Below are 23,211 nucleotides of genomic sequence, written 5' to 3'. Positions count from 1 at the left end.
GCATATTTTTTAGTGTATTTGGAGATCATATTTTTCTCTCTGTGGATAGCTCTTACTCTAAATAATGGACTATGTTTTGGCAAAATTATAATTTTATCTTCTGAAATGTTATGTTTCTCTCTGCATGCACTAAGAAGAAGTAATGAAATCTTTTTCCAGGCTTACCTGTTCTCTGAACAAAGTAGACCATCTATATATTGTATCAAAACTGAATCATGGGGGAAATTTAGATTTTTTTATTATTCGAATATAGTTGACACACAATGTAACATTAGTTTCAGATGTACACCATAATAATTCAACAACTCTATAGGTTATGCTATGTCAACACAAGGGTAGTTATCATCTGTCACCATGCAATCCTATTAAAATACCATAGACATTATTCCCTATACTCTACCTTTTATTCCCATGGCTTATTCATTTCAGAACTGGAAGCCTATATCTCCAACAGCCCTTCAACCATTTTGCTTATCTCCCCACCCCCTTCCGCTCTGTCAACCATTATTTTCTTCTCTGAATTTATAGGTCTGATACTGCTTTTTGTTTTTTTTTTAGTTTAATTATTTGTTCTAAAATTTAGATCATTTAATTCTTTTTTATTGAAATTAAATTAGCCAACATATAGCACATCATTAGTTTCAGATGTAAATCATTTAATTTTTGATCAGAGACCTGTGGAAAATAGAAGGATGCTTCACTCGCTGCCCAGGATCTTTTTTTGTCCCCAGATGAAGGCAAAAAGGTTTTGTCTGTCTTTTACTAGAGGCAAACCAAAAAAAGCAGAACAAAGGTCTACTACAGTGCATCCAATGTCTTAAGGATGATATTTGGGTAAGGTATTACTGAAAAAAATCAAGGAATTACAACTTTGTTGATAGCCCTGAGATCTTAAAAATCACTCTCTTCATCCATTTGGTTTATTTACTGGAAAGATAGAAACATTACAAGACATAGTTTAGGCTATAAGAATATATTTGGATAAAAAGTCATAAACTATAGGTTTGAGTCCTTCCCTACCCTGGCTTCAAGGGATATTGGAAAAGTTTGGTAGGATCTATCTGAACTTTAATAGGTTCTGCACCAATTATTTTTTCTATGTCAGTTAATGTTTTAATTCATCAATTGTCAAGATCTCTGAGATATATATCAATTATAATGGAGAAGGCAAAAGTATATCCAAAGCAGACACAACTTGATTATAAATAGAGGAGACCTCTAGAACCTCAAGAAATTATCCCTCTCATATGCTAATTGCAATTCCGTTTACAAAGTAAGTCTCTTCTTATTAAACTTACAAGGACAATATCATAGAGCAGGGTATAGTCAAAGGCCAGGAGATAAGGAAGCTGTGAGTTACTTGAAAAACCTATTATCTGTGTGATATGTTTAATGCAAGGAAGAGGTTGATCAAAGGCGGCAGACTTTAACAGAAAAAGAATAGCATGCTTATCTACCAGAAATAGGACAGGCTGACTACTTATATTCATAATGAATTTACCTTGCATGTTTAAGACTAGTCTAGGTGGAATACTGGGCACTTTTTCATTCTCTGGAGCAATCTCATTGATCTGAATTGAGAGACTTTTCTTTTTCTTGGTTTTTCTTCTCCGAGATGGGATAACTTATTTTCCATTGTTCCCTCTGTTAAGAATTTCTACAGGTATTCTTGCCAATAGGTTATCTGTTAGGAAGTGGGCCACCCAACTGATTGCTCTGTAGGACTATATGTTTATTTGAGGTCCTGGTTCATCTCTGTATAGAGCACTTTCAAACTGTTCTATCAGGTGTTGTCATTCAGTAAGAAAGGGCTATTTCCCTTCTAATTTGTTTTCTTAGTAAGTCTTCAATAAAAGGGCTGCTGTTATATTGGTGCTTTAATTGATAGATGTCAGAAATTATTTTCTCGTCTATCCCAAAATCTCCTATAATTTCCTCTTTTCTAAAAAAAAAAAAAAAATTCTTCTTTTTGCTACTTGCATGATCAAATTATGATCCATTTAATTTTAATGGAAATGTTTAAGGAACAACTTTCAGGAGACCTTACCCTACTTTTGGGGGCTTTCTTTGATCCTCAGGCTTACTGTGGAAAGAGAGATCCTATAGGTTCCTTCCTGGGGCAGTTCAAGTCTTTTTGCCATCTCAGGTTCCAACCAACTTGTGTAAAAGTTGATATAGGTCATGCAACGCTGGGTGCTATACACCCAAAATGATTCTAAATTAAATTAAATTCTCAGGGATCCCTGAGTGGCTCAGTGGTTTAGTGCCTGCCTTCGGCCCAGGGCATGATCCTGAAGTCCCGGGATTGAGTCCCACGTCGGGCTCTCTGCACGGAGCCTGCATCTTCCTCTGCCTGTGTCTCTGCCTCTCTCTCTTTCTCTCATAAATAAAATCTTTTTTTAAATTAATTAACTAATTAAATTCTTAAATCCTTCTAAGAATAGTTGCTGGTTATGTGTGGGTTCAGGGAAATCCTTATAGTTCTTAATCAGCTTGGATTTATGGTTTCAATTCTACTGTAGCCAGTATATCTGATTCATAGGCAAGAAGGATGTTTAGAGGCAACTGACATTTTGAGGTCTTCAATAAGGCCTTTGGGAAAAGGTAGGGGCATCCTGTCAAGGTGTAAAGGTGAGAAGAGTAAACAGGGGTATAGAACCAGATAGATCTGAAGAATAGGAAAGAGAACTGGATGTAGGAAGGCAACCGGAGGACAAGGAAGGAAATGATTCACTAGAGAAAGCAAGTATAGTATGCTGTTACTTAAGTTTGACTCATTACTTAATGACTCATTAGCTTTGGCCAAAACATCATTTAATAAAGCAATTCTTTTAATCAGAATTTTCTTTGAAGGCTTCTGTGTATCAATCAAAAACAAAAACAAACAAAAAAAAAAACAAAAAAACAAAAAATGCTACCATTGGGCCTGAGAAATATTAATTCCTTTTATCTTCCAAGGCATCTCTCAAATGAATAATTTTGTTCAAGTTCAAACATTCCCCAGAGTAGCCACTGAAAGCCTAAATCATCTTTGGTGAAGTTATATCATGTAGAGAGATAATTGAAAAAAATTAGGATTCTAACGAGTACAGATAAGACAGGAGTTTTTCCCAAGACCTGGAAAGGATTTATACTTAAACAATCCCATGAGGGCTGGCAACTGTCAGTTGAAATTGATGCTTGTGCATTTTATGTCTCAGGGCCCCAATCTGACAGTTGGAAGCCTCCAAAAACAGACAGCACACCCCAGAAGTGAGAAAACGAGAAAACAGTCTCTCTGGATCAAAGCTGAGCTCTTAGGACAAATATTTAGATGGAAGGAGAACTTTACCTATTGGTGACCCACAGCAATGTTTGTATGGATGCTGGTCTGGTGAGAACCTCAAATTCACCAGTCTATGGGGTGGCACAAACAACAGGCCTACAAAGCCTATGTAAGAGCACAAAAGAGACCAAAGGAATAAAAAGGAATGGCCTGAATCCACCAAGGATGCTAAACAAATGAGAACTAATAACAAATGCCACTTACTAAACTGAGAGAGACAGCCAAGAACCTCAACACAAGGGTATGGAGTTCAGATCCAATGTTTGTTCACTTACCACATTGGCACTGAGTCTACAAGCTATGGACAGCAAGGCACAAGGGGCCTCTGTGGTATCACATCTGCTCAAGGCTGGCATCCATGTGATGGACAGCAAAGACAATATCTCAGTGGAACCTCCAGAAAAACTGAAAATAAACAAAACCCACCAAAATGAGAACAAGCAGAGGGTATTTATTCAGTGCTTGCTGTAGCAAGGAGTTAGTTGCTATTACTTAACATTTGGTAGAAATTCAGAGGCAGGCAGGGTGGTGGAAAAAACTTTTCAGAAGGAAAAATGGGAAGGTTTCAGGTATGCTTTGAGGAAGCTAGAGTCAGGCTAACTAGAAAAAAGGCACCTAATGTGATCAGTTTGGGGAGCATATTTGGCTTTCTCTGCTTGGTTCTGAGTTGGAAGTAAGGGCACAGAATAGAGCAGTTGGCAGTGACTGACCAAATTCTGGACAGATTGCTGCAGAGGTGTGGTTTGTCTTCCCAGGTTGCTTGTTGCAGAGGTCGTAGGTCAGAGTTCTATTGTGATACATGGTGTGGCCATTGTCTGTTTATATAATCAGTCTCTTGACCTTTTAAATTTTCTATTTCATTTTCCTTTAATTGTCCCTGCTCTTTGTGTTTATAATTGCAAAAGTTTGGCACAATCTAAATATCTAACACTAGGGGATTATTGGTGGCTATTAAATTTGTACCACTTAATCCCTTAATGTTGGTCATTTAGATTTTCTGGGCACCAGTTCCAAGTGGACAGGGAGAGGAGGATGCAGATTCTGTGGACTTTTAGATAGGCTGGCTCCAGATTAAGTAAACCCTAGTCCAAGATACACTGGGTCTTTGGCAACACAGGCCAATGGAAAGGCAAGGGAGTTAGAAATTAACTGTATGGGGATAGGATACAATAAATGAAAGCAATAGCTACTCTTCTTAAGTCATTGACTCTTCACAATGTCTTTAAGGATGCATTTTTATCTCCATTTTACAGATGAGGAAATTGAAAACAGAGGATTAATTTACCCTACATGTGCGACTAGTGAGTAGTAAAGCAGTATTCAAGCCCAGGCTGACCATACTTTTAAGCACTATGTCTTTAGCTAACTTAACTAGGGAAACTATGCCTGAGGGCAACAAGAGCTGGACTCTGTAGTGGTTAAGACAACTGGATGTGGGGTAATCTAGATGTGAGTTCAAATCGCAGCTCTAGCACATACTGGCAGTGTGATCTTTGACACATTTATTAACTTATCTGAGCTTTGAGTTGCTCATCTGAAAAAGAGAGAATATATCCAGAGCCAGATGAAATCTATCAAGACTTCCAAGCAGCTATATGTAATGCATCAAAACATTACTGAAAACAAAATGAAGTAGGACAAAGTATTTTCCAGAACTTCTTTCACAAAAAAATAGAATATGTAGCTAGGAGGAATATTCTAATCAATTGCAGGGGAGGGAAAAGCAACATTAAGTATAAATAAATAGTTGCTAAACCACCTTCTAAGGACAGGTATGTCTGATTAGCAGTAGGACTTTGTTTGGCAGAGTACTTTATGAAATCTTGGGCCAGAGTATAATTGTTCTGTAAAATAGAAGAATGGCTGCCTGGCCAACAGGAATACCCTTTATCCACCTCCCTTCACACTACCCTCAGCCTCTCTAGAAGTGCTAGAAATTTAAAGATGATCAATTTAAAAGAACACAAATTATCAGCTTCCATGATATCCATGTGCCTTGCCCTGGCTCAGCTGAGGCTTAACTCATAGAAATGTTATAAATATTAAGTGATATTAGGTATAACCACATGATTGCCAATATTTACCAGGTTTGACCTACAAAAATACGGTAATATGGCATGGTTCAACCCAATAAAAGGATTGAGAATACTTTAACCAAAGACCTGGTCTAAGGTAAATCCTTGGTACATAGTAACTAGTCTTATTATCACTCGCCAAGAAGAGGGCAGCTTATTCAGATACATGTCTGTCAGGCCGCATTTTGGGTCCAATCTAATGGATCAGGGGGAGGGGGGATTCTCAAAATAGTGAATACTGGCATCATGGTTTGAAACATTAGTCCATTCAAAGCAGAATGTCTTCCCATCAGGTGTCTGGCACTAGACACAGCCCCCAGATGGGAGTCCTAGCAAGAGTAAGGCTAGATTATTGGAGTTTCCCAACCAGCAGACCATGGGGGATGTGTCTACATTTCATCAGGGCATATAAATGCACAACAAGGCAGAAGCCCAGCCCTTGCACAAAGCCAACTCGAAGGGCAAAGAGAAGAATAGAAAAGGAATTGTTTGATTTCTCTTTCTGTTGTCAATCCCAAAATTTTTTCCACAGAAAAATGGTTTGGGTGTAAGTTTCAAGGAAAGTGGCTCTAAGGTCAGAGAACTTCACCCCTACCTTGGAGATGCACGATGCACTTTCATCCAATAATCTTCATTTGATCAACATTTGTTCAAAGATAATAGATGCACATTAATAGCCTTAAAAAATAGGGCTATTAATTAATAGCCCTAAAAAATCTTATCATGAAGAGCATGTTTCATTTTATTAAACCCTATGTTTCTCGAATATTTAATAACATAACTTTTATTCATCATAAAATGCTTAACATTCAGTGAAACCTAATCTTTCAGAAGATGCTTTAGGAAATGCTTCCCTTGAATTATAAACTTCTTATATGGATATTCTGTGCACTTAGTTCAACTTCTTATCTTCTGTACCAAGCACAATAGCTGGCATAGAGTTGAATTTAATAAATGTCTTTTGAACTGAATATGCAAAATTAAAAGTATCAACTAGATTATTTCTCACATCCCTCAGCTTTCAACATCTATGGCTCTGTGATGCATAGATGTACCTAAGAATATATTATAAATGATCAACATCAGTATCAATGATGAGGCTGGATACAAAAAAAGGAAGACAGGTGTATTAATTATCATTATGTTTATTTGTATTTTTAAAATGGCCTTAAATTCTTTGAGATTCCTTCTATCAAGTAGTTGGGTCCATGTCCTCCCCTTTCCTTGATTGCTTCTACCAACAGAGTATGTCAGAAATGATACTATGTGACCTCAGAGTCTAGATCATAAATGGTCATGCAGATTCACCTGTTGTCTTTGAACACTTTCTCTCCCAATGCTTCTCCTTGAGACACCCTCTTAGAACCCAGCCACCATCCTGTCAGGAGACTCAGCTACCAAAAGAGGCCACATGCTGCTGCTCCAAGCAACAGTTGCAGGTGAGGCCTACCTTGAAGTTATTCCAGCCCAGGTGCCAGGGATGTGTGTGAAGGAGCCATCTTAGTGGTGGGACCTTCAACCCCATTGGTAGCCTCAGCTTTTGAGCTATTTGAGTCACCCCACCTATTCAAGTCTTATCAGCCAAGATTTCAGACATTATGGAACAGAGACATTATTCCCCTGGTATCTTGTCTGAATTCCTGATTCACAGAATCCAGGACACAATCTGAAGGATTTCTTTTATATCACTAAATTTGGATGTAGTTTGTCATGCAATAATAAACAGAAACAACTGTGATAGTTATAAGTGCAAAACTCCAACCAAATTAGTGTAAGCAAAGAGGAGAATCTACAGGCTCATGCATCAGGAAAGAGCAGGGTCTGAAGCTGGACAATAGCTTAGGAACTGATTTCGTTATCAGAAGTCTCTCTCTCTCAAGTTGTTGCCTCTACTTCTCTTCCTATATTAACAGGAAAGAAAACTTGTCCCTCCATGGGTCAGTTTTCATTTAAACTTCAAGAGAAAGACATTGGCCCAGTTGGACATTTTACACATTCTTAGGTTAATAACTATGGTTCAAGGACTGGAGGTCTAGGGATGGCCTAACCCAGGAGCCAATTTCTCTGGCCAAGGGCAGGATCTATGATAAGCAGCCTCCACCAGAACACATCATTAGCAAGAGAGATTTACCCCAAGAAAAGTGGCTGTTCTAGAGAGCCAAAGAAATTCGCATCTATTACAGTGGTTTAAAATATTATTTCAGGGGTGCTTTCTGAAGCAGAATAGTTCCATTTAACTACAGATGGCATGATGTGTGGGATGAGAGGGTCTCCCCAGCTGAAGATGGGCAAGAAGTCTCCAGCCTCCAAAAGACTTGGAGGAATATGTTTTGCTAACACCCACCAGGTATTTTTTCCTGGACATGTGGTACATACTTTCACACTGGCCATTTCACTGAACCCTTGCAACCACCCTAGGAGGCAGGTGATATTAATTCCCTGTTATGAGTAAAGAAAACAAAACTCAGACAATTAAAGTTACTTGCCCAAGGTCATATGCCTCTAGGGGTCAGAAGTAACAATCAGAGCCCAGACTTCAATCTCTAAATCTAGAACCCTATATGCAATTCACATGAAGAGCACTGGAAACCCTGGACAAGGTGTTATTCACCCCAACTAAGAGCCTTATATTTGTATACACAAAATCTAAACACAAATATCCTGAAGTCCTGGTTGTTCAGACATAAATAAGGCAGCAGGGAGTCAGGTCTTGAGACAGGCAGAGGCATTAACCACAACCTGAGGGACTTGTTTTCTCCATTGTCTAAGTGCCCTTGGACCTCAGACAAACCCCATATTTCTTGGAAACATGTATTCCTCTGAGAGCCAGGGAAGGCGTGTGGTCCAGTAAATGCAATTAGCAGTCTCACCGCGCGTTTCCTCACCTGTTGTCTCCCAGAGTGCAGTCATCAGAGAGCTCACAGTTTCAAAGCACACTCTTCCAAATGACAAGAGTCGCCAGCAGAATTTAAGTGGATTTGAGATGTCTATCTAGGGAGTTTTGGAGATATATGAAAATATTTACTGAGCACCTCATTTGAACAAGACTAGGCATAGAGGGATGCAGAAATGAGAGTGAGACAGAGTACCAGGAAGAGACCAGATAAGATAGAGGTGAGACGCTGGCAAGTTTTTAACCTCATTTACAATGTAGGATTAATAATAATAAGATGATGATGATGGTGATACACAAATTTATATCTCTGGTCTGACCACTCTCATAGCTCCAGCCCTTTATACCCAAAGGCCTATATCAAAATTTCCTCTCAGATGTTTCACAGAAGCCCCAGAATCTACATGACCAAAGCTGAACTAACAACTATCTCCCTCAGTTCTGCACCTTCTCCTTTATTTCTAGTTTTGTAAATAAAATAAAACTCCCAGCAATTCCATCCCAAAATTCCTATCAAATTGAGAATCTCAAACATTAATTTGGAAAATGCATCAAACACACCAACTTCTCATGTCTGAACTCCAAACCAAAGACAGCTTCATGCCATTTTAACCACTACTAGCAGGGGTGTGGGGGCAAGCCTGTATTTTCAGTTGTTCCTTGCACTTGAGAGCCTGACCTCCCAGCAAACAGATACACTTGGTTTCTGTGACTATGTCTGAAACCCTGCAGCACTTACTGCAGTGGTCAAGTCACTCAATAATTGTTTTGAGTGACAATGTCCTATGAGAATAACTACAGCAGAGAACAGGACCATGGAGGCCACAGATCAAAATTTCTTATTTTTTATCTGCAGGGCAATAGTTATCAGGACTGACCCCTTGAAATTATTTCAAGTTCCTTAGAATCCTTGACTCAATCACAGTAGTGACTCTGAATTGAGAAGAAAGGTCTCATTGAAGTCAACGGGATTGAGATTTGGAAATGTTTAATTTGTACCTTCAAAAGAGATAGAATGAATCATACTGTATCAACAAATCATACCCCAGAATATCTCTCTCACTAGACTTTGACCTCCTTAAGACCAGGAAGAATGTCTCAACCATATCTCTTGTCCTCATGGAACCAAATGCTATTGATTTCAAATGTGGCTTGAATCACTTTAGACACTAAGCTTCCTGTGGACAGACATGAATTTTCTATTTCTTTCAATTCCATTATAAGACCAAGAGATAGTTATTGAATTGAGGGTCTTGAGTTTCAGTCCGTGGTTTTCAGTCATTAAACTTTAATTTGTACCTCTAAGTGAATTGCTAATTAGAGTTAATTTCAATGGATAGTCCACCAAGGTTGCAGTGAATAAGTGTAAGGGTTACTTGCTTTTTGGCAACTATTTTGTGAGTAAGGAATTTAAATCTTAAAAAGTAATAGGGCATTGTGTTCTCTCTGGGTTTACAGAGTGCACTTACAGGTGGAAATATCAGTGAAAGAGGAGAAAGGGGGGCTGTGAGCTGAACTGCATGGAAACCATTCCTTTCCTGCTGGAGCCACAACTCCATAAGATGTGGCAGATGCATGGGAGAGTCGAAGCCACAACAAGAGGGTTGGTGGCTACAGAGTCAGCATTTACGGGTGAATTGAGATAGGGGGTGTCTCTTGCATAGTACTGGAATCAATTTGGTCTTGCTCTCTTGTTGTTTCCAGTGCTTGGACACCTGTTTTATATTTGGCTTTTCATAACTATCCCACAAGTTCACATACCACACAGCAGAAGTACAGGCATGGTAGGTCTGTGGAATGACTCTTTTTTTTTTTTTTTTTTTTTTAAGTAAAATCCAAATGAATGGAAAATAGACGTAGGAGGAAAATCCTAAAAGGCATGACTGCCTAAGATATTTACTCTCTCCACGGATAGTATAATTCTACTCCAGAAGTTTCCAGGGATTGGAAAGTGTTATAGGTGAAGGTAAAACCCTATTAATAGGGACCTTTTGTCTGTACCTTCTGTCCAGATAACTGGAACCTCTTTAAGGTGCTGCACCTGTCCCTACATCATACATGAGGCATCAGTTAAGACAGCTGGTGTTGGTGGATTCTTCTACTGACAACTTCATTCCTTAGCCATTTTCTATTTTCTGTAGCTCACATCTCACACTGTCTGATCTAGAGTGTTCTCGTCCATGGCCTACCTTTTCACATTTGCATCCTGTCTCCCCTCCCAATTCCACTTGCAGTGTTTTTATAGTGTAGAACCCAGGCTGCTCTAAACACGGATTGTTCTGCCTCCCCCATTGGTGGAGGCATGGCTACCTTACTTTTGGCTGTTCTGGATAACTGATGCCTGCTTCTCAGCCCTAGCCCTCTTTCCCTCCCTGTGGAAAGGACCCCTGTTAATCTCATCCTTTGGTACAGGCAAGGCCTGGACATACCCTTGAACTCCTGAAGCTCCATTCTGATAATACAGCACTAAAATGCTTGGGGGCAGGAAAAATCTGTGGAAAGTAAATTAAAATCAAAGGAAGTCTCTGAAAAAGGGCATAAAAATGATCAGACACATCAAGAGTTTAAAATCTATCCAATGCTTTTCTACAATTACTAATACTTCCCAGAAAATGGACACGGCATGTTCCTGCCCACTATTTCCACAAAACTTTTATGCTAACTGACTTAAATAACTTGGAGCCTCTTTCACCCTCCAGAAAGCATAAATCACCTCCTTTTCTGAACAAAGGAATGAAAAAGTGAAGTAAGAGCCTGAGTGAACAATTACCTCCAGAAGCTAAGTAAGTACAGTAAGCCCCAGAAGTACTGTGAAAAAGTTTTGGCTTTATTAGAGCTGTATGTAACTTATTCTATAAATCATTCAAGAAAGGTAATGAAAGACTGAATAGATGAGGGGAAAAAGAAGATGTTGGAGAAAAGCCTGCTGGGAAAGTCACTTACCTCTGGAAGGAGAATCCATGGTAATCCATGGTTTGTTTCCCAAAACAGGAAAATATGTACATGTGAGTTCTATTCCATTTACAAATAGTGACTGAGACTCTCTTTATATCAGACACTCCATTTGAGAAGAAGCCAAACAAAGTACAGCCCCTGACCTCAATAAGCTGATAGTCAATTAGGTGGAAACACAGCTAATAATATTCATATAATATGACAAGCACCAGATGCTAGAGAACCACTGCATGGGCACTAGCCCAAGCTGAATGCTCAGAGGTTTCCTGAAGGACACAGCTGAACTGACCCTTGAAGGCTGAGTAAGAATTATCAAGATGGGCCTGAAACTACCCAAAAGATGTTCACTAGTCCATCATTATTTTATAATAACCCAATCCCACAGACATGTTCTGAGGCAGGGAGACTTGGACACTTTTGCAATGACTTTACAATCTGGTCATAGAGAGGAGTTCTCCATGCATACAGAACAGACACAGGCATTGCTCCAAGATTGTAAATACAGGCTAGACATTGTGGTTCCAACTATATTAGTTCTAATTTAGTGTTGGTATGGGAGAAGAAGCAGGATCTGAAAGGGTCAAAAAATTATCTTTATCATTAGCATCCAAAATATGTCTGAGCATCACAGAATTAGAAGTGGGCTCCTCTAAAGATAATGAATCTAATCCTCTTAGAGAAAACTGAGGCAGCTGATGACAAATTTCCTTATCCAAGTGCACATGGCCAGGAAGTAGTGGAGCAAGACTGAGAGTTCCCTGACAGTATATTTAGATGAGTATTTCTGGTACTTAAAATATAATTAATGCTCAGTAAATATTTGTTGTGTTAATTAGCATCTTTCTCTATAGGATAATTTTTTTAAAGATTTTGTTGATTTATTTAAGAAAGCGGAAGAGAAAGCAAGCATGACCAGGTGGGGGGAAGGGGACAGGGGCAGAGGCGGGAGGCAAACCAGAGAAAGAAGTAAGTTCCTCACTGAGCAGGGAGCCTGATGTGGGGCTTGATCCCAGGACCCCAGGATCATGACCTGAGTGGAAGGCAGACACTTAACCAACTGAGCCACCCAGGTGTCTCTCTATAGGATAATTTTAGGGTAATCCTAAAGCACTGATTTCCAGAAAGGCAACTGCAGTGAGGATATCACAATACATCAATTCAAGAAAAATTAAAAAAAGACTGTCCCTCAAATAAACCACATAGGGAGTTAGATTTTAGAGGCCAAACAAAATAGTCCATGTCCAATGGCATGATGTAGTGATGAAATGTATTCTTAGATACTGTGAACTTCATCTGAGCAAATCTTTTCCAAATACCTACAATGTGCCAAACATTTGATTCATCTGTGAGATGCAAAGATTGATAAACCGATACCTGACCTCCAACTCCATTTCCTAGGAAAGGAGACAGTACATCCACCCATAATGTTTTGCCAATTTCATAGGAGCAAACACAAAATGTTAAGGGACCAAATGAGAGTAGGTACTTGATTCTAACTTAGATCTGCAAAAATGAGAACATGTTATCTTAGCCTGGAATTATGATGAAGTCTTCTGCAGAAGATAGGGACATCACAGGCAATGGGAACAAAATGAGAAATCAGACAGAAGCAAGACAACAGTGTCTACACCTGGGAATCGGGGAGGTCTGATGCAGCAAACATGAAAGGAGAGGTAGCCCCAAAAGTCCTATAAGGAGAGGTAGCCCCAAAACTGAGAGCTACAAAAAGCTAGAGCTACAAAAAGCCTAGAATAAGGTAAATTAAGTAGAGCTGAGGTCATGTAGCAGACACTGTGGGCCCATCTATATTCCTTCATCACCCACCATTTCTGTACAAGCCTGCTCAACTTCCACTGTTGTCACCTCTAACCCTCTAGCTGGTATAGCCCACCCTGCCTGCATGTGAGGCAGGCCAGGTAGCTAGAGAATTGAGGTCTGCTCCCCACCTTCCCCAAGCAAGGATTAATGGTGAAAAAAATACCTCCCTTCACTTACCTCAGGTAGGAAAAGCCTGAAACTTGCGATTCCCTGTAAAATTAGGCTCCAGCTGCCCACGTTTTTAACTTCTTTGATAATCATTCTCTATCAGCTCCCTTCTCCACTCTGTCTTACTTTGTCACTTTCTTACTGGGATCACCCTCAAAATACACCATCTACATTGGATTTAGTGTCAGGGTCTGCTTCTGAGAGGAAGCCAAACTAAGACACTATCAGAAAATGATCCTTAAAGACAAGCAAAGTCATCATCAAGGAAAAAAAAAAACCAGTGGTCAGCTTTGAAGATCAGGACAATGCTACAAAGAGAAAACAGGAGAGAGAAGCCAGTAAGTAGGAAAGTGAGAACAGATGTAAGATGTGGGCTGGGAAGGCAGTAGGTAAGGGCACAGAAGGCAAGAAGTTCAGAACTAAGGCTATGAAAGGGATAGTTGGATGCGCTAGTTACTTGACTTAAGGGCAAGCCTAATGGATTGATGAGTACTTAATCATTTTGATTTGAGGAACTCTGAGAAACTCATGAAAGCTTTGAACTTTCTATCCAGAAGGGGGGAAAAAGTACATATACACAATTCTGCTTGGAACTTCAAGGGATTCCCAAACCCCAGATTAAGAACCAGTGATTAAAGGCTGTTTCTGAGGCTGGACTCTGAGAGCCCTGATTGCCTGCAGAGTGCTTTAGCATTCATTCCCTGGGCAATGGGGAGCCAGCAAAGGATTTTACTATCAGAGTTCCCAAGTGGTTATAGTTTTCCCTTCTAAATGGAACCCAAGAAATCTGGATGTTTTTAACAGATTGAAAGAGAGATTGGGGGGAAAGCGCATAGATAATTGAGCTCCTTGTTGGCCAAAAACATTTTCTACCAGATGCACTATAGGGCTTCAAAGGCTGCTGGCTGCAAAATCCAGATGCACCTCAATGGATGCCATAGGGAGACACTTCCACAGCCAAATGTTTTGGCCTCAAAAATTCCTGGAGCGAGACAGATACTGAATGGAGCTGGAAACAAACTCAGGGCAAACACAGCCCTCTATTACTTCGTATAGCAATTCTGGGATTCAAACTGGACAGAGGGAGGGGAGAAAGGAAGCGAGGGGAAGAGAGCGGGGCAGATAGCAAAAGAATCCATTTGGAGAAATAAACAGAGCTGGGAGGGCAAACCGGAATAAAAAGGTAGAGTAGGCTGTATCAGAAATATAACTGTAGGAAACAGAGGCTAAGTTGAGAAGACACGTGAAAGGTATAGGAAAAGAAAACAAAGATAGTGACTGGACTTGAAGGATGTGGAATACTAAATAGGGAGAAAGAAAAGTTAATTTTTTCTCTTTCTTCTATAAATGAATTTAAGGAATGGCTATCAGATTCGCAGTATCTACTGCATGGGAAAATTACATTCAACATCACTATATATCAATAATCCTACAAGTAAGGTGTTATCTTCCTGTCACAGGTAAATACACTGAGACCTAGAAGAAATTTGCACAAAGCCAACATGTGAGCAGTGGTACAACGGGGCTGTGAACCCAAGCCTGATTTGGAGACATATATTACTAGGTCTTGTTGCCCTCATCCCAGAGGTCAGATTTATAGTCCAAATACAACTGAAGCAAAGGCAAATTACATGGCCTATACACCAAAATTAAAATAAAGAATTATCCAGGCCTAGTCTTTTGTGGACTAGGCTGATGGAGCAGGAGGAGGTTGCCGTAGCTGGTCACCATGATCATCTACACAATGACCTCTGAACCTCCACTATCTAAGCCACCTTACTGGCACAGTTCCACTGCTCAGTCAGGGCAGGACCTTTGGGAAAACAGGAGTATTGCTATGCTAGAGGCAGAAGGACCTCAAAGTGGGTCATCCAGACAGATGCCTTCAAGTTTCTGGAGTGGCCCATGGTGCGACAGAGAGCATGGATGCTGAGCCAGGTGATTTAGATACAAATTTTGCTCGACTACCTGTTACCTCAGCAACCAACTGAAGCTCTCACAGCCTTGGTTTCTTCACTGGTAAAAACCAAACCACCTTTTCAGGGTTAATGTGATGACCATACAAAATAATGGATGCATATATGTAGTACAGTGCCTGGCACAAGCCAGCTCTTGAAAACTAGCAATTTTGCATTCCAATACCTTTTTATTCTCCTCCTTTTTATTGGAATCCTTTTGTGTATGTGTTCCCTATGAACCCACCACCAAGACCTGTTAGCACCCTAGTTATAGCTTTCTCTCACTTCATCTCCATACATCCATATTTGATATCTAGTATAAGAGCAAAATAAATTTGCTTTGAATTATACAATTTGCAGAACTTGTCCAGTTCTATCACACCATCTATCTTTACCATGAACCTCGGAAGTCAGCCAACAGGAATCATTACCCCTTTGCTACCTATGTTAGAAAGAGGCTCAGAGAATCTGGAGACTGGGAAGTCCAAGATCACAGGCTGGCCAATTAGATTTCTAGTGAGGGCTCTTTTTCTGGCTTCTAGACAGCCACTTTCCCACTACGCCTTCATGTTGGGGAAGGCAAGAGGGAGGGTTGTCTCTGATCTCTCTTCCTGACACTAATCCTACTGGACTTCCCATCCCCTTAGAACCTCATTTAACCTTAACTCTTTCTGCAAATACAGTCACATTGGGGACTGGAGCTCAACTTCTGAATTTTGGAGGGACACAAACATTTGGTCCATGACAGGAGCCTTAGATAAATTGCTTGCCTTTTGGGGGCTTCTTTTCCTCATCTTAAAAAAAAAGAGAGAGAAAGAGAGAAAGCAGTTTGGGATAGCTGTGTCCAACACCCCTTTCTGCTCTGATATTCAAGGATTCTATCTCTGAGTGGGTATGATCCAGAAGAAATTCTTCCTGGTTCATACACAGTGTCACCTCAAGTTGTGATTTTTAAGCTGCCTTCTAAGCAAGAATATTACATTTCTACTTTCAGTGAGTTTCCCTAATAGAGCTCTTATTCATTCAGTCAATAAGCACTTGATGAGCAACTGCTATGTGTCAGTTACAGGCTAGATGTTAAGAATATAACTTTAGACAGGAAAAATAAAATCTCCACCTTCCAGTGTAGGGACAAAAGAAGTAGTTTCAAGATGTCCATTACAGTGCTGTCAGCTACAAATAATGAATATATAAACCCCAATTCAAAACATGAATTTTCATCTATGGAGGGTTTATTATCTCATGCAACAAGAAGTTCAAGGTAGGTGCTATGTTCTGAATATTTGTATCCCCTGCCCTCCAAAATTCATATGTTGAAGTCCTAACCCCCATAGGTAATGGTATTGGTAAGGGGGATTTTGGAAATCACTTAAGTCATGAAGGTGGAGCCCTCAAGAAAGGGATTAGTGCCTTATAAAAGAGGCTCCAGAAAGAACTGAGCTCCTCCCACCATGTGAGGATAGAATAAGAAGGCACTGACTATGAACCAGGAAAGAAGCCCTCACCAAACACAACCATGTTTGGGCTTCCTAGTCTCCATAACTGTGAGCAATAAATTTCTGTTATTTACAGGCTTACCCAGGCTGTGGCACTTTGTTATAACAGCCCAAACAGACAGTAGGATTCTTTCAAGAATGTTCTATACAGTGTCTCAATACTGTTGTAAAAACTCAGCTCCTTTCCATTCCTAACACATTGGCATTGCCACATGCTGGCTATCTTCATAGATACAACATGGCTGCCGTAATTTTAAGAACCCACATGTAAAGCAACCTCATGCAGCAGAGGAAGCAAGGGAATGGCTTCTTACAGATATCACTGTCAGTTAAGAACATTTTCCCAGAGCCCCGAGGAGACTTCTTCCTCAGTCATTGGCCATTATTGTGTAATATGCCCCTCCTGAAACCAATGACTGAAAAGAGGAATCAAGCTGCTGTGAACAGACAATCATGACTTACCCTTAGAGTAAGGAGTGGTGGATGGGCTGCTTCTCCTGAGTACCACGGAGAAGTAGGTGGCTGAATAATCAGTCTTACAACAAGAAAGAGAATGGGTGTTGGGTGGACCATGTACCAGCACCTACAGCACACAATTCACCACTTTAAGGAATGAATATAAGACAAGTAAGCCTGAGATACTAAGGGAGCAAATAGGACAGGCTCCTAAGGCAGTCTAGTCTGCATGAGTGTGTGTTGGAAATAGAAAGCCATAGTATTTAAAAGCTAACTTTTCAGATGTTTGAGGCAGAACCAGAAATGAATCTGCTTTGGGGTGAAGCTGTGATATTTACAGACTCTTGTGTGCCTCTGGCATTGGCTGACTCCAGTGGGATATTGCCAGCCCCTTGGAGCAGTGTCTAAACCAGGGCTCAGGGCCAGGGGAGATAAGCTACCTTACAGGAGGTTGGGGCCCAAAAGGAACAAACAAAGGTCAATTTTAAAGACGAGACAAGAATGAGGATTTAATGCACTATGATTCAAGAAGTGTGGGTTTTGTAGTCAGACAGCCTTGAGTTAAATCCAAGCTCTGCTACTTATTAGGAAAATTATGTAAACTCTTTGGATCTCAGTTTCCTTATCTGCAAAATGAGGAGAACTATTTGACCTATAAGGATTAAAAATAAAGTGTGTAAAGCAGGAACAAAGCTTGCCTGGCACACAGCAGGTACTCTGTAAATGGTAATAGGTGGGTGGTTAGAAGAAATGCAAGTGTGATTGGATCCGATTATGAACAAGAGGAGAGGCCTGAACAAACCTTGTGAAACAAATTCAAGCAGAGCTCAAAAATTTAAAGTTAAATACGATTTTCATAGCTCTTTACAATCAGCAAAACCCCTTTTTCACCCATCATCCCATTGGCTCTCTACAATCAAGACATCATTAGGATTCACCCATTTTACAGATCAAAAGCTAAGATTCAGTGAGGTTGAGTTTACGACCTAGTTTATCTGATTGCATGAGAGAAGAAAGTAAGTAGGAATCCATTTTCTCAGGGAACTCAAGCTTCTAGAAAAATCTGTCTGCAGCTTAAAAAGTCAGAAACAGTGGGACTCTGAGAGTAACCCATTACTGAGTCACTACCTCCATCTTCTTAAAGATCTGTGGAGAGCAGTGTTCCTTAAGCTTTGTCAGGCATCAGAATCTCCTAGAGGGCTTGCTCAACCACAGATTGCTGGCTGGACCCCCAGAGTATTCAACTGGGTATGTCTGGGGTGAGGCCTAATAATTTGCATTTCTAACAAGTTTCCAGATGATGCTAATGCTTCAGAACCACACTTTGAGAACCATGGGCTCAGAGAATGAGTCCCAGAGTTTAGGTCAGGGCTTCCAATGGTAAGTGCAAGAATCACCTAGGTAGCCTGTTGAATATGCAGTTCCCACCTCCTCCCAGAATGCAATTTCAGATGCATACAGGTGACTCTGATGTAGGAGGTACACCCTGCTTTACTGGAGAGAAGCCAATTGGTTGATTCTATCAAGAGCTTCTTAAAAAATAATAAATAAATAAATAAACAAACAAATAAGGAGTTTCTTGACAGGCACGCTCAACAATAGGCATATTTATTTACATAAATTATTTACTTTTACTACCATAATAATACATTTTATTTACTATTTTAAAAATTCACAATATTTAAAAATTTAATAAATATATATATATAAATGTTCAATTCTTTTCCTGCACCCCAGTAGGTTACTTTGCACCCTCACTTTAGGGAGCATTGTACTCACCAGGTGCTGCTCAAGGTGTGTTCTACAAACTGGGTGCATCAACATCACCTGGGATCCCATTAGAGGTACAAGTTCATGGCACCAGCCCCCACCTACTGAATCAGAATTGCTGGGGCTGGAGTAATCGGTATTTTAACAAGCTACCCACGTGATTCTATGGATAATAAACTTTGAGAACCACTGCTAGCTAAATACACAGATGGAGCAGAGGGGTCTTAGTGCTAACATGAGGATAGCTCAGAAGTATAATCATAAGATACAGCTCAGCTGAAACAAGTTCTTGAACTCCAAGACTCTGGAATTCCCCACTAGAACTAACTTTTTTAATGAACAATTTTGAACCAATGATGATCATACTTTTATTCACCTATCTACTGTTATTATGATGCTATCTTCTTGGCATGACATTGTCAAAGAAAATTATTAATTTCTACGAAATTCAAGAAAGCCTACCTGGTCTGGGAACCAAGAGTCCTAGTTTGTTTAAGGCCAAGGGTTCCCAGAATATAGGACTTTCTGTATTTAATCCAAAAAAGTCCTGGGAAAATCAAGACAAGTCAGTTATCTCTCCTGGACTCTATTAACCTCCAAAATAAAATGGCCAGTTATTTTACCAGCAAAAGATGGGCTCAAGGCACCTGGATGGAACAGTCCCATAGGGGTCTGCCTTCAGCTCAGGTCAGATCCCAGGGTCCTGGAATGGAGCCCTATCAGGCTCCTGCTCAGCTGGAAGCCTGCTTCTCCCTCTCCCGCTCCTTCTCCCCCTGCTTGCACGCACTCTCTCTCTCTCTCTCTCTTTCAAATAAATGGAAGGAAGGAAGGAAGGAAGGAAGGAAGGAAGGAAGGAAGGAAGGAAGGAAGGAAGGAAGGAAGGAAGGAAGGAAGGAGGAAGGGAGGAAGGGAGGAAGGGAGGAAGGGAGGAAGGGAGGAAGGGAGGGAGGGAAAAAGAAAGAAAGAATCCATTGGATTAAACTGAAAGCTGGAAGTATACCGGTTTCTCATTGGCTGAATTGTGACTATCTCATTGGTTGGGCTGTTTCCGGAGTAAGGAGAAAGCCTTCATTCTTCATGCTGGGGTAGTAAAGTAGTCTCCATATTCAAGGCTCTCTTCCCATGTGTCTGCAATCTCCTATAAGTGGTAGCACAGGAGAGTTCCCCCTACCAAACCTCCGGACTCCACCCCAGTGCAGTTTCCCTTCATTAATTTTCACAGCTCCATCATGACCGTGTTTGATATCTTTAAGAAATCAACTCCTTTTCTCTCCTCCTGCCAACTGCGAGACTTCTGCACAGAGTGAGTGTGGGCAAGGCAAAAGAGCCCTAGACTTGAAGACCTAGCTCTGGCTCCCACTTAATAGCAATGTGACATGTGGCAAGTCATCCAGATCTGTGAACCTCTCTCTATTCATCACATGCAAAATGGGGAGCAAAACCACTGCCTCCCGCATCTCATAGGGATGGTGTTATGAAGGCGCTTTATGCATTACAAAGTGTCTATGAACATAAGGGACAGCCACCTGGCATCATAGGAAGAGCAGAGGCTGTTGGACAGACAGATCCCAGTTTCAAGCCCAGCATCACATTGGGCACATTATTTTATCTCTCTGAGATGATTCCTGTCTGTAAAATGGGGATTCAAATTACCTTTCTCATAAAATATTGAGAAGATTAAAAGAAAAGGTGGTCACTAAGCACTGGGCATATTTGAAGCTTCAAAGTATTAGTTCCCTTCCCCATGATTATAAGACATTCAAAGACTTAATGATAGATTTTTGCAGTTAATGCAATGAATAGCATCATTATGCTTGCTTCCTGAAGTGAAAAGCCACAATAACACTCCTCCCTGCTCCCAGGGCCCCTTTGATGTGGCAGAGGGTGGGAAAGGATGTTACTTCCACTTGGTATAACCAAGCCAGAAAAGGTTGTCCAGTTCCTATCCACGGAGGACTGGAGAGAGCTACTGGCTTAGAGAGACCAGAAGCTGAAATTCACAGGGACTTTTGCATCTGCGATTGGCTAAATCGGTAACTTCTACACCTGTTTAGTCATTTCCTCAGTAAACCATGCCTAATGTGAATAGACTTTTGTAATCATCTCAAAAAATTGCAAACAAACAAACAAACAAAAATGTACAAGCCTGGCCTGTCCTCGTGGGAGGAAAAAAAGTACCTATAGTTGAATGTCTCTTTTCATGCAGGGGTTTAGTAACATTTCATTTCTAAAGGATTTCATCCATTCACCAAGCATTTACTGAGCCAGACATCCAGTGTTTTGAGCATCTACTTTGTGCCAGGCTTGGCACATAATAGATATGAATAGTTTTTGCTTGGCAAGAAGCTCAACGGATACAAATAAACACGGAGTTAGAAGCCACAGTGAAAAAAAAAAAAGTATTAATAGAGGTAATTTGGAGGGATGGTGATGGAAAAAAGAAGGTTTAGAAACCCCACCTGAGCAGTGCTAGAAATGGTCCATGCTCTGTAAATTAAATGGGATTGAAGGAAATTATCCCCTAGTATCCATTGTCCTTGCCTTGGCACATAGCCTTTTCCAGGGAGCCTGGAAGTAAATTTTAGCCAGTGGAATATGAGTGTAAGTATAATGTCCAGGCTCTGCCTTGAAGGAAAAGGCATGTTCACCCTTTTCTCCACCCCCCTCCCTTCTGTATGGAATCCAGGTATGGTAGTCAGCAATCTTGGACCATGTGGTTGACAGCATGATCTAAGAATGTCACTGCAACCAGAGAGAAGAGGCCTGAGTCCTTCCCTCATGAACTCGTAAAGCAGAGCCACAGTATGTTTAAATGAGAGAATTAAATGTGTCTGTCTCACATATGCCTCTATTATCTTGGGTCTCTATTGTATGCAGCCATATCTATATCCTTTTACACCTATCTATAGGGCAAGTGATTTGTCTGGATGAATTCCATATATTTCAAATGACAATATGTCTATCAGAAGACATCTACAAATACAAGTTGTTATGGAATGACAGATTAAAATCAATATTAAAATAATGAGCACTTCTGTGAGTCCTCCAGTGGCTTGCATGTTATTCAAGGGCATAGAAGCTTGAAATGGACAAAGTCTCTATCTAGGGAGGCCAGTTTTGGACTCTTCCTGAATCCCACACCCTACTGTTCTTTTCTCTTCCCAGCATGAGCTGCTTGAGTCCAAGTCCAAATCACAGGGCTATCCGAAGCAGGAGAGTTTGAGTAGCCCCAGAGCCACCTCCAAGGACTTAGCTTCAATATACTCTTGTCTATAGTTTGACTAGGATGTTTTCTTTCAGTGTTATAGTTGATTTTCTGCTGAGAGAGGTCCTGAATCCCTATTTCGTCTTCAGTCTAGACCACAAGCACTCAGGCGTGGGGGCTTTGATAATGCAGGTTTTCTTTCCCAGCTAGCTCAGGACCTGGCACAGCACAAATAGTTGCTGAATATTAAAGGGGAAAAAAGTGAATGAATTATACAATATATTCTACCATTGGCCTCTTAGGAGCCTTTTCTATATTCCAAGCTTCTACTCCATAGACCAAGACTGTCAAGGAAGCCTATTGACTGTTCTTTACCTTTCTGGGTACCCTTCTGCAACTCCACTAGGCTCCCAGACATGGCAGATCTAACTTCTTCCTGTTGGAATATCCCACTTTCCTGCAACATTTCATTTGTTGTCTTATCCACCTTACCTTCCAGGCAAGAAGGTACCTACTGATTTCTCTAGGCTGAAATTCAAAAATCCAAGCCTGGGAATAAGTTAGGTGGCCAAGGCCATGGAGTACAGAGGAAAGGAGAATCAAACTCTCTATCCTGAGCAAGAATGGGACTTAAGTAAAAGTGTGGTCAAACATATCAAGCTCAAGATAGTGGCAAAAGATCTGACCTATACGAGCTCTGAACTATAGTCTGTTCGAACAGAATACACAGGGCACAGTCAGAGAACCCAGAAGGTAGAGACTAGAAAGGGCAAAAAATCTTTTATGGGATGTCTCTTAGGAAGTTTATGGCTGAGAAGAGAGCTAGGAAAGACTCTAACATAAAGGAGGCCTGGCTGCCCACTCAGACCATGACTTACACTCATGTAGGCAAGGTTGTGGAGAAAGTGGAACCCTCTTACACTGTTGGTGGGAATGCAAACTGGTGTAGCCACTCTGGGAACCAGTGTGGAGGTTCCTCAAAAAGCTAAAATAGAACTACTCTACAATCCAGCAATTACACTACTAGGTATTTACCCAAAGGATACAAAAATACTGATTTGAAGGGGTACATGCATACCAATGTTTTTAGCA

General features: G+C 40.5%; 1 long non-coding RNA gene across 2 annotated transcripts in view; it reads left to right on the top strand.

The window, feature by feature from the left end:
• Window positions 1-6,710: 6,710 nt before the first annotated feature.
• Window positions 6,711-23,211, top strand: part of LOC112647125 (uncharacterized) — a 41,909-nt gene continuing 25,408 nt past the window's right edge. Inside the window, exons 1-2 of one of the 2 annotated variants that reach the window (XR_007410819.1) lie at window positions 6,736-6,839; window positions 10,993-11,076. This is a non-coding gene — a long non-coding RNA (uncharacterized LOC112647125). Of the gene's footprint in view, window positions 6,840-10,992; window positions 11,077-23,211 lie in introns of both variants that reach the window. The other variant, XR_007410820.1, reaches the window with a different exon arrangement.

The sequence above is a fragment of the Canis lupus genome, chromosome 5, assembly GCF_003254725.2.
Source record: "Canis lupus dingo isolate Sandy chromosome 5, ASM325472v2, whole genome shotgun sequence".
Lineage (NCBI taxonomy): Eukaryota > Metazoa > Chordata > Mammalia > Carnivora > Canidae > Canis > Canis lupus.
Note: the sequence above shows the minus strand (reverse complement) of the source record. Positions and strands in the feature narration are given on the sequence as shown.